A 13,093-nucleotide genomic window follows, 5' to 3' on the forward strand; every position below is an offset into this window, starting at 1 on the left:
GAAAAGGAACTGATAGACAGCTCAAAGGTGTTCTGTAAACCACAGCAGAGTCAGGATGTTATTGAAACTGCAGGCTGCAGAGCAATGGTGGCATTGTTTAAAGCAAATCAGAACGACTCATTGGCATCGATCAGATACAACATTCTCTGCAAAAAGGTTGCAAGGGCTAAGGCATTTGTCACTCCTGAAAGACTGCCACCCACATCCGCTGCCTGCAAGTTTCATTCTCTGCGGACCTATTACCAGGTAATGGAATGGATGGGCCTTTGTTGTGGAATGGAGCCAACGGAGTGGGGATGGAAGGTAGAAGGAGGAAAACTTGTTCCAGTGATGACAGACAAAAGCCCTGCTCCAGACATACTACTTCAGATGATTCACTGCAACTGTTCAGGGGGGTGCAAAACACTAAGGTGTTCATGTAGGAAGCATGGATTAGAGTGCACCAGTGCATGTGGACATTGCCAGGACAGCAACTGTGACAATATGAGTGTTGAACCAGACATAGAGGAGGAGGAGGAGGACGATGAAACTGGAATCTAAGACTAGAAGGCATATGGTACTTCCACATGTGTCAAAATTGTCCAATTTTTTATATGTTGCTTTCCATGTCATAGACTGGCAGAAACAATCAAAGAACATATATTTGTGCAAATATTTACTTTAAATTGCGAATGGTCTCAGGATTAGCACTGCATAAACTACCAGCAACGATCATAATACAAATATTGGTGCAAAATTAACTTTAAATTGTTAGTGGTCTGATGATTATATCAGTCAATTTTTTTACGTTTTATCTGCCGGCAGCCATCTTGTTTTCTGACGTCACTGAGGGACTTTCCCATGCGTCAAAATTGTCCAACTTTTAATATGTTGTCTTCCACTTCATAAACTACTAGAAATAAGCATAAAACAAAAATTTGCAATTTTTTTGGGGTCAGGCAGTATATTGACCCGTCTATGAACCAAAATCGAATCGGCTTGTTCTGGTCACCTAATGAACTCATCCTCCAAGTTTTTCACAACTCGTCCACATCCTTTTTGAAATATCATGCTATATACTATTTTTGGCCCCATCTCTCGATGGTGAAGAAATTACTTTAAAAATTAAAAAATTATCGTATCCGGATCCAAATTCGGATCTTCACCAAAATCGAATCAACGTGTTCTTATTACACACCCTTATTGCACAAGCTATCTCCAAGGGCCTCACTTACTCACCTCAGGCAGGTTGGTGGTCTTTCCGTCTTCTACCGACTCCTCTCCGGCCTTGCCCCCCCAGCTCTCTCTGGGCTCTGTCCCCCAAATGTTCATATAGGTCGCACAAGATCTGCCTGCAACCCTCTTATGGTTAAACTGCCAAAATCAAGAGTCTCCGCTCACCTTCACTCCTTCATTCCTCTTTACTCCGCCTCTGGAACAAACTCCCTCACTCTCTTCAATCCCACTCCTCCCTCCAGGTCTTTAAAACAGCTGTTCACCGCCATCTCTTATCTTCCCCCATCCAAAACCTTGATCTTTTCTACCCCCGCTAATTTCACCCCAAATCCACTTTTTTGAAATACCGACTTCTTTCCTGGAAGTCCTTGGTGTCCTTGTGTTTTAGACTTCTCTTCCTCCCCCCCCCCCCCTTCCTACGCCTCCTCCCCCCAAGCCCTCTCCCTCCCACACATCTCCCGATGTCCCTGCTCTCTTATGTTGTGTTTGTGTGCTTCCCCTTCTCTCCCCAGCTTTTCTACCGCTCCCCTTTTTATATACTTTGTTTGTCTATTTGATTTGCTTGTGTGATAAATGTTAGCTCTTTCACGATCCTCGATTCTGTATACAAAAAAAAACAAAATAAAAAAAAACACCCAACCTGACCACCAGGTTTCGTCTGAATCCGCCAATAATTTTTTGAGATCTCGTGCTATACGTATATAGATTTTAGCCATATTACTCAATGGTGAAGAATCTCTGTAAAAATTCTCGGATCTGGATTCGGATCTTCACTAAAATTGAATTGATTCTTCCTTGTCGCACACCAAACTGGTCCACCAAGTTTCGTCTGAATACGTCCACAAACTTTTCAGATATCCTGCACACAAACAAACAATGAAACAGACAGACAAACTGATAGGGGAGAAAACATAACTTCCATCAATTGTAGATGGCAGAGGTAATAAGTAAAAGTGGTGAAAATGAAATGAACAAAAAGCACAAGTCCATATAATGGATGATTAAATAAAGGATATGAAGCAAAAATATGATAAATCTGACATAAAATTACATGAGGGGAAAAATAGTTGGTATGGAAAGTTGGAGAAGCAAAATAACCTGAAGTAACAGTGGGAATACATGAAAATTTTTGTCGACTTAACAGTGAAAAGACCCATCCATGGGCATCAGCACGACCTACCCGAAGGCAGGTAAGACCAGGCTCTTTCTGAGCCGTTCGTTTGAGTCGCTCCATTGGACTGCCGTACTAAGCTGCAGATGCCAAATGTCAAGGCCAAGCCTCCATGTCTGACTGTGGCTCTTGTAGCTGAACCTGGTAATGCTAATTGAGGCACCCACTCTCTGCTGGTTGTATTACAGCCACAGACCACATCATGGCATATTGTAGCCTGGCACACTTTATTGAGGGACCAATGTAGATGCGAGACCTGATGTTCTTTTGTTCTCTAAGAGGGTGTATCTCTACAGTGGGGAAGATTTGGGGAGTGGGGGGTTAGGGGAAGGGATGTGTTGAGGGGGGACCATAATCATCAAAGGCCATCTAACCAACATGTGACACTTGGTCTTTATAAACATTTATTCACAAAATGGCACAAGGGATTTACATTCTTCCAAGAGCATGTTCATTGTAAACCTAGACAAAGTCTCTTTCATCAGGGATATGAAAATATCTTGACTTTCATGTTCATGACAAAAACAATTGCAGATATTACATCAATAATAATTGGTAAAAACCTTTATGACTGGAGAATCAAGCCATTATTTATGGTATTTAAGTAAACATTCAAAGTTGTGGATATGCTTATAATTTACTAGCATGAGTACCTGGCGTTGCCGAGGGGGAGGGTGAGGCAGGAGAGCGAGGGGTGAAGAAGTGAGTGACAGGAGTGGAAGGGCGAGGGATGCTAGAGGTGAGGGGAGAGAGGGAGGGGATATACTAGAAATACATCTTTTGGGGGTGGGGGGTGGCTTTGAAAGACCCCTCCGTTTTTTGTGAGGAAGGATGACAAGGAGAAAAAATTTACCCGTGCAAAGAGTGCTTTAGCCTCAGTGTTGCCCAGGTAAAAAAAGGAAATTGTAATACCCTCTAACCTCAGTGTTGCCCAAGTAAAAAAGGAAATTGTAATACCCTCTGCCACCATCACCATACACGGTACACATTTACATAGAGAATTTACACCCCTCTTCCGGTCCCCCACACCTCCGCATGAGGCAGCGGTCACATAGCCGATGTTACCCCCCAGCCAAAGTTGTATTTGTATTTGTACCCCGAGTAAAGTATATAAGTGTTTATAGCTGGAGTACCCGGCGTTGCTCAAGAGAAAAAGCAACATTAACATATTTGAAATGAGGGCAAATATAATGGAAAAGCAATTACATCCAAATCAGAATCCATCACAAATGTAAAATCATAATTTCACCTTTTTGTTGAATATATTCTGCTGAATGTGCCGTTCATCACGTTTCTGAGTTAAGTGTGATGCCGATTAGGAAGAAGAAGAAGTCTTACTACCAACTTTGTACACTTCCGGAATTGTTTGATTTATTTGTGTTCAAATGCCTGGTGATTGTTTTGTATTTATTTATGTGAATGTGCACTTTTATATAGCTGTAATTAATCAAAAAGGCTTAGGTACTACAGTGCGATTAAAAAAAATAAAAAAAATCCAAAGAAACCAACTTTTCTTTGTCAAATTTTTTTTGGCCTAAAATACTCCCACGCACTCACTGATGAACCTCTGAAAGTTTGACGAAGAACCGTTCAGCCATCTCTGAGAAAAATGGCGACACACACAGACAGACAGACCAACATCTCTCTTATATAGTAGACTAGCAGAAGTACCCGGCGTTGCTGGGCGAGTTGTTGTTGCCGGGCCGGGTGAGTACCCGGCGTTGCTGGGTGGGGGAGGGGGGAGGGGGGAAGGGGAAGGGATGGGGGAGAGGGGGATGGGGGGGAGGGGGGGAGGCAGGAGAGGAAGGGGTTTCGTATATATATATGCTGGTGGGTGAATGTGGCTCACGTTTCTGAGTTAAGTGTGATGCCGACCAGGAAGAAGAAGAAGCCATACTACCAAATTCGTACACTTCCGGAATTGTTTGATTTATTTGTATTAAAATGTCTGGTGATTGTTTTGTATTATTTATGCGAATGTGTACTTGCATATAACTGTCATTAATTAAAAAAGGCTTTAAAAAGGCTTTTTGACCTTTGGCCTATGTTGACCTTTTTGACCTTTTGACATAAAAATCAATAGGCTTCTTCCACATGACCAACTCCACCATTTGGTGAAGTTTGGTAAAGATCGGTTTAAAATTGTTACCTGTAGGTGATTGAACTACAAACAGACAAAGACAAACAGACAGAATAACAAGAAGAACAAGTACAAAAAGTTTTAATTCAAACAAAAGCCGCGTCGATGTTACACAATGCCTAGATGCAGCTGTGCCTATAACGTCGATGTTATAGGCACAGGACATTCCTATTGATTTGATTACTTGATGTTATTTTTGTGCAAAGTGAAAATATATCTCGGCAATTTCCCGTGTGTGGCGACGAATTTTTAATATATCTCGGCATTTTCCCGTCTTATTTCAGGCGGTGTATAACTGACCATGCCGCGATTTAAAAAAAAAAAATCTCGGCAATTTCCCGTGTGGCGACACATGAACGAAGCTATGCTCCTCTCTCCACATTATTGTGATGACGTATAAATTAAATATTTCATCGTGACGATTGTCATCAAATGGACGAATTTTTAATATATCTCGGCATTTTCCCATCTGTTATTTCAGGCGGTGTATGACTGACCATGCCGCGATTTAAAAAATATATATCTCGGAAATTTCCCGTATGTGGCGACACGTGAACGAAGCTATGCTCCTCTCTCCACATTATTGTGACGATGTATAAATTAAATATTTCATCGTGACGATTGTCATGAAATGGACGAATTTTTAATATATCTCGGCATTTTCCCGTCTGTTATTTCGGGCGGTGTATGACTGACCATGCCGCAATTTAAACAAAACTAGGGCATGCCCGTACTATATATATGCCCGTACTATATATCTATCTAAAATTATATCCCCCCCCTCTATTTACATGAAATGTTTTGGTCCATTCGCAACGCCAAAGCGAACGGCGAACGGCTTGCGAGTACAGTGACAAAACCCCCCCCTCTATTTACATGAAATGGTTTGGTTCATTCGCAACGACCACAGAACCCCCCCCCTCTATTTACATGAAATGGTTTGGTCCATTCGCAACGCCAAAGCGAACGGCGAACGGCTAAATCGCCATAGCTCGGTAAGTACTTGTCCGATTAATTTCAAACCTTGAAAAGGCACATCCTCGGGTCCCCAGCAATATACCTGGCAAGTTTCAAGTATATCGGACCGGTAGTTGTCGAGAAATCGTTGTCGCATACACACATACACACACACATACACACAGAGATTAATGGAATTATAGATAGATATATTTATCTCGGCATTTTCCCGTCTGTTATTTCAGGCGGTGTATGACTGACCATGCCGCGATTAAAAAAAAAAAAAATCTCAATGGACTTGAAGTTACAGGCCTTTGAGAATTCATTTCGTTCTATAAAGGGCAACTTTCATCGGATTTTCTTCCCGTTTTTTTTCAAGCGAGTCTAAAACTATGTTAGCGACTGTGAAAAATGAAATTGTATATCGAATTTGATTTGAAATAAAACTGTGTGAGAGAGGAAGACACCACGGGCCTACAAAACAGGCCTCAAAGCTATGCGAGTTAATAAAATGGTGGATATTTGTTTATATGAAGCCTCTCCCAAAATGGGTGGAGCTATGGTTCCCAGAATGGGTGGAGCTTTGAGGTTTTGTCTTCTCTGCAAGAAGAAGAACAAGAAGAACAAGAAGAAGAACAACAACAACAACAGCAGAGGGCACTATGACCAGCGTCTGCGATGCGGCTAAAAAGACATAAAATGTCAGCCCATTGGTTTTTGTAATTTTGCTGTAAGGAGTTAAAGGCTGCCAGTCGGCCATCTTTGGTTGGGTTACAAAACAAAATCTTCTGCATATGTATACTCTCATGTATTGTCTTTGTGCCAAGTTTCAACAAAATTTGTCCCTGCATGTCGAGAAATTGTTTGGGGCATGTTCAATTAACGAAATGGCCGCCAGTCGATCATCTTGGATCTGATCTGTAAAATAAATTACGTGAATATGTAAGCCTTCATTCTTTATCTGTGTGCCAAGTTTGAACAACATCGGTAAATGCATGTCTGAGAAATGGTTGAGAACGTGTTCAACATCGGGTTTTTTACAATTAAAATGGCCGCCAGTCGGCCATCTTTGATCACATCGCGAAACAAAATGATGGGCATATGTATACCGTCATTAATCGTCTTTGTGCCAAGTATGAACAAAATCAGTGCATCCATCTCCGAGATATGGTTGGAGACGGTCAGACAGAGGGACGGACGAGACCCAATCCATAAGCCCCCATTTGGTACTTGGGGGCTAATAAGTCCAATGGGGGTTAATAACGCACAAGCCCAAGCAATACACTTGAAAAATCTTTAATTTCCGCATGTAATAAAACCATCGGATGTCCATCACAGATCATAGGCCCCTATTGTCATCAACAAAGACAAACAAAAATAATTCTCTTCTGCGTAAGAGCCTTGGAGCGTCGTCTATGTCGCCCCATGGTGAATGAAAACCACAGAATGAAATTCTTAGTGATCTCGAAACAATTATTTGATTCGACAGTCGTTATTACACCATAGTGCCGTTTTCAAGCATTCAGATGTTCAAAGATTAATTATATAGAGAAGGAAAGAAAGGATCTAACGATTGAATGCTTAAATGTATAAATAAATGTAAAAAGTAAATGGTGGCAGTGATTGAATGCTTATAAATGAATGATGTGAATGAATGAATGACTAGTAAACAGAAAGTAAAATACGAACAATTAGACTAAGATGAAATGCAATCAATATGAAAATGAAATATGAACAACTAACTCAGGAAACCATTATTATTATTAAATGAAATATGAACCATTATTGCCTTTATAAGCTTGCAATTCAGGTGAAACAGATGACTCGAAAAGCCAAAAGAATAAAATAAATACAAATTACTCAGAAAAAAAAAACACGCAACTCGAGAAACTCGCAATAACATCAGGCACAAATAACTCGAAAAACGTAAGATGAAAATGGAACTCAAGTGATTTGAGAAATTAACACACTTATCTATCTTTTTACCACTTGCATTTTTAAAGCATTGCATCACATCATGGCAAGGAAGAAAAGAACGTATGGTTCTCGGATACACTCGCCTCGCAACTCGACCACGTAATCAAAGTTGGCCCACCAGCATTGTTTTAAAAATGAGATTGTAACATTACAATATGAAATAAAATATTGAGGTGACGAGATAAAAAGGCAACATATGAAAATGAAGCCCACTTAGAATAGGAGCAACAGTCAATGACTTCATAAAATTTCGCTGCTGATGCATCGCCCCTTGTAGGTTAGGACAGGAATTGTTTTTTAGCATTTTTTTCAACCTGTTAATGAGGGCAGATTTAGATGCGGTCCATGTACCAAAAACGTTCAAGGGTGCCAATATATATATATATACAGTCACGTGAAAAAGTAAGTACACCCCAGGTAAAGTTTTGACTTTTTCAACATATTTCAACATACAGCTATTTGATCTTCATTTCAACAATATTGATAGATAAAGGTGATATAATATAACAAATATCATGAAACATTTACATTTTGTAGTCCATTGTATAATTTAAATAAACATAAATGCAAATTTCGCATGTGGAAAAAGTAACTCATATATATATATATATATATATGTATATATATATATACACATATTTATATACATACATATATACATCCTAAGGTGGCACGGGTTGTGAAAGGACCAATCGTTGTCGCTACAGAGATCCAGTGCATAACGTGCCATTCAACCATTGTGCAATGTACACATTAAGTCGGAGCAATTCATTAAAACACTTTTCTCGACTGCTTTTGTGAAATTAACCCTTTTAGTGGAGGTCATTCGGTAATTTTATGCAAAATATTTGTTAAAAGTAAGCTTTCACTTGATTTTGTATCCTTAGGTTGTACAGGTTTTTTAAAAAGTAGGAATGCATTTTTTACAAACAGGATAAGGGTCCAAAATCCAAGATGCCCGCCAGTATTGAAACATGGACACTCGTTAGAGAATAGTTAGCATTAAACACAAGGTGCCGTTGCTGTTGTGAATTCAGTTATTATGTTGATACCATATTTATCACGACAGATAACTAAACACGATATTACAGGTAAGAAAGACTATATGGCAGCCATTTTAAATTTCAAAATGGCCACCTTGAAAAAATATAGGTCGTTGGTATGCCAAAGCAAATACACATTCCGAGAGGAAAAAGCAAACACTTTGCATTATTCACACTGAACATTTATTCTAAATGAACAAGAACCGTATAGGTTATCAGCAAACCAAGCAAACATGTATTTTGCTGTTCATTTATCGTTGTATATGCTGACACTTGAACCTCATTCATCATCATCATCATCCCCATCTCACACTAATTGTTCACCTGTGTTAACTTTGCAGCTATAACCCATGCACAGCTACATACCTCTGTGCATGGAATATTGTTATTCCAACAACTACATATTCCCTTGCACCCACACTTTATCCCAAATTAATTCTTGCTTCAGGGGCTGGTGGATTCAAACATCAAACTGGAGCAAATGACATGTAGCTGCACCAAAGTGCCAACCACACTCGTCTATAGATTGGAGGCATGGGTGACTTTCTCCAAATCATTTTTATGTGATGTGTCCAACTAATATGTAAAGTTAATGAACCAGTAGTTGGAGGAAGACTCTCTCCCTCAGCCGTGTGATTTGAGTGTAAGAATGAATGAAGTTGGTTTACCTTGGTGTAGACATTGGACCTGTATAGCAGTTGGCCTTTAGCTTTGGACCTGTACAGCAGGTAGCAGGTAGCAGGTAGCAGGTAGCAGGTTGCTGTTCCCGAGTGATGCCAAAGCTTTCAGGATCTCATCATCACAAGTCATGAACACCTTGAAACACTAGTCCTTCGGTCTGCCGGCAAATCTACCAGATATATCAGACCCTGTAAAATAATGGAAGCCTAATATCGCTGATGCATAATTTTGGCCTAACTTGTCATAAATGGGTTGCACTGTAATGTTTCTCTTCATAGTTGATATCTCCATTTACAAGTTTCAGGAGGTGGGAGGAAGTTCTCCCAGATCTCAAAATCTCCACCTTCTTTTACGGTAAAGGATCATTTTTCATGAACCAAATTGTGACTTCAACTGGTCTATGAATCTTTCTTCTTTACCGTTAGTCCCCCATGCTTCATGCGCAGAATATATTTTGTAGTGGAGGATGATTTCCTTCTCCTCTAAGCTCCAGCTCTGTTCATTTAATCTTCTCTGATTCGTCTGGAACCTTGTAATTGGTGGCTGTAGAACAGACGACACTTTTTTAGCTTTCAGCTTTGGTATCGAGCTCTGTCTTATTGTGAGGCAGGCACCCCCTTCCTCACTGGAGAAGGTGCCATGTCACTATTTTTTTTTAAGCTCACATTTCAGCTGCTCGGTGTGGCCGCACAAACTTAGGCCTCAGCCTGCGAGGGCTCTGTGTCCCTTTAGTCATTTTATGTTACTGATTGTCATTGTTTGTCATTTTTTGTTACAGCAAGCCATTTTGCTTTCCCCAATAGGCTGTAGGACCCCGGCTGCTTGACAGGGGTCGCCGATGGCACTCAGTGGAGTTGTGCCAATAATGTATGTGCCAGGGTTGTGCATCTGCCTGCTCACTTTCTCCTCACTGGTTTGTTTAATAGCTTGCCATAACTCAGGATCGCTCACAGGGGAAGTATCCACAACCAAACCTCTTTTGCTGCAGTTTGCCTTCAATTTGCTTCTTAAATTTCTCTTAAGTTTCCCCTTCCCTGTGAGAAAGCTTGTAGCAACTGGTAGGCTTGGATACATTTGAATAATCAGTAAGAAGACATCAGTGTCTGGAGAATCAATCACAACCTCTGCAACTCTGTCAATTATAAGGATGTGCAGCAAAGGTAAAGTATCCGCCTATTCATGACTGAGGTGAGTAAGGTGTTTGGAACAAGAATATTGCCCTTGCGTTCTGTTCCAGAAGTCACAATGAATTTCTTCAATCTGTTGCTAGGGGTTATGACTCTTGCTCTAATCTAGACTCTTGGCAGCTAAACTCTCGAAGTTCTGCTTTGGTCTTGACTATTTGAGAGGACATCCTTGACGTGGTTATACAGTATGTTGATTTCCCTTTTGCCCTCTTTATCCTCATTTGTTCTTTGAGGACGGGTTGAGATAACTTCATCGTAATTTGCTGCCATGTTGCTGAACTTCTGAAGAAATTATTGTGCAAAGTCATGGCACATTTTCATTTGATCATTTTTGAACATACAATTCACAAGAGCCATATCATCGACAATGATTACTCTATATGTTGAAATTGTGGTTTAGTTTCCAGCCACAACTGCCGTTCATGCCTATCTTCCGATGCTGCATCTGGGATATCTGTGATAGTACATCCATCGTTTGAATGTCAGATACATCAGTCCTGGCTGGTTGACTGGTGTGATCTTGCAATGTCTGTTGTTCATTGCGAGCCAATAGGTCAAGATTAAGAATCGTAACTTTGTCGTAAGCTAACAAGAGTGACCCGTCCAATGTAAATAGGGATCGTGGCACTATGCAAAATTCACAAATTCCGATGCATTTCCTTAAGATCAAGCTTTGGCTGTCTTCTTGAAATGATGATGAACCTCTGCAATAGTCTTCGTTATTCTTTGATTTTTAACCAGCTTGTCTCCCGCTCTTACTTCAATTTTTGCATTTGCGCTTTTGAATGTGCCGAGCTTCCTTTTCTTCATTTTGTCCCACACAGGAAGGTTTGCCTCTGTTGAACGTTCTGTGACAAATCGCTCAAACATTCTCATGGAGATGTTTTTATTTATTTATTTTTATTTATTTATATAAATTGGCACCCTTGAACTTTTTTGGTACATGGACCGCATCAAACATTCTCATCTGTACATTCTCATCATGATCTATATGTTTGGTCACTTTGTCATTCATAACTTATTTTGTAAGCAGGTTGTAAATATCAGCCTGATCTTCAACTGCCATACGATGGAGACTCTCCACTACAACTCTGAAAAAAAATAATATATCCATTAAAAAAAATGGGTAATGTCAATGTCGTGGGCACCAGACACCATTCTAAACATGCAATAAATTATTTTAAATAACATTTTTTGGAAAATAATAATAAAATTGTGCCACTTTTTATTATAGTGGCGGCCATCTTGGATTTGGTATCTTTTACAAGTTTGAAAAATTCCACTTTATATTTTTTATATCTTTATAATATCTTAATACAGAATCAAGTAATAATTTGCTTTGAACAAAATTTTTACACAAATGTTATTTTTCTTACTTAACGGCCTCTACTATTTGTATTTTATTTTATATTTGTTTATCTGTCTTCATTCAGCCATTGTGACACGTGCTTGTTTGAAATCTCACACAACCGCATTATGTGACAAACATTAGTGTCACCACAGTAACTAAATGGTGATTATTCAAAAAGAAGTATCAGGTGAGAAGCTCATTCAGTCCAATGTGGAGGTGGGGGGGAAGGTTTCAGGGTAGGGTGATCTTAATGTCCTGATGATCCCAGCAGGCAGAAATGTGTTTATGTTGGATCGTTCCTCTCCTCAAGCCTTCGTGTTGATGGTGCACGTGGCTGAAAAAGGCCAATCATTAACACTGGGTCCCTGGGACACAAATTTGTGTCACCACAGCAAGTAATGAGTGATTATTAATATTGTCACATGTTCATGGGTTGCACCCACGCACAGAACACTCAGATGATGACGTCCAAGAAGGTCGTAACCACACCCTGTCCAAGTCATAATGGCTACCCTTGCGTAATTATTGCAAGGCTAGGAATGGTAATTAATTTACTAACGGTCATGTTGCTCACCCTAACATCATGAAAGTGAGGATGATCCATACCCCTGGTCCAAATGAGCACTGTTTTTGGGAAGTTGAGAAATTCCCACTGGGAGGGTCTGCCCTTGAAGGAGTGAGTGTCATATTCCAAATGTTATTACTCTTATATCCACTTCATTTGAACTTTGCGTTTGTTATCAATCTTAATTCGTACAGTCCCAAAACACAGCAGATGCACATTTCCACATGATATATCTATTTCCAGAAGTCCAGCTGCTTATAATATCTTTTTATAAAAAGTCACATTATCTACTTGGTTTCTTTGTTTTCTGGAAAATATTTATGAATCCAATGGGCCACTGATCACTTCTACAATGGTTTCTCAACAGAAAATGCAGTTCTTTTTTCGCAATGCAATGATGAAGTCGGCATATGTTCCATAGATTTATCACTTCACCAATTTTAATCAGTCATTTTTCCATGTGGTGACTACTTCTCTCAATGGGACAAGGTGACCAGTGTGTGTATGTATATATATATATATATATATATATATATATATATATATATATATATATATAAAATCCCTTCTTCACGTGGTTGTCTTATTTCCACCAGCTGGTGTTAAATCAGAGATTTCTTTCTCCGAGACTGGTTTCCCATCAAAGCTATTATACCCAAACAGTCCAGGTTTGAATAAATGACTGCAGGCGTATTTAATGGCAGTCCACATTTGCCATGTCATAGTGCTGTTCTTGGGACATTTGTGGTATTTTGTCAGAACAACAGTGCCACCTGTTGCTGCACGATGCCCAAACAGTACTGCAG

The sequence above is a fragment of the Myxine glutinosa genome, chromosome 1, assembly GCF_964187855.1.
Source record: "Myxine glutinosa chromosome 1, kmMyxGlut1.1, whole genome shotgun sequence".
NCBI lineage: Eukaryota > Metazoa > Chordata > Myxini > Myxiniformes > Myxinidae > Myxine > Myxine glutinosa.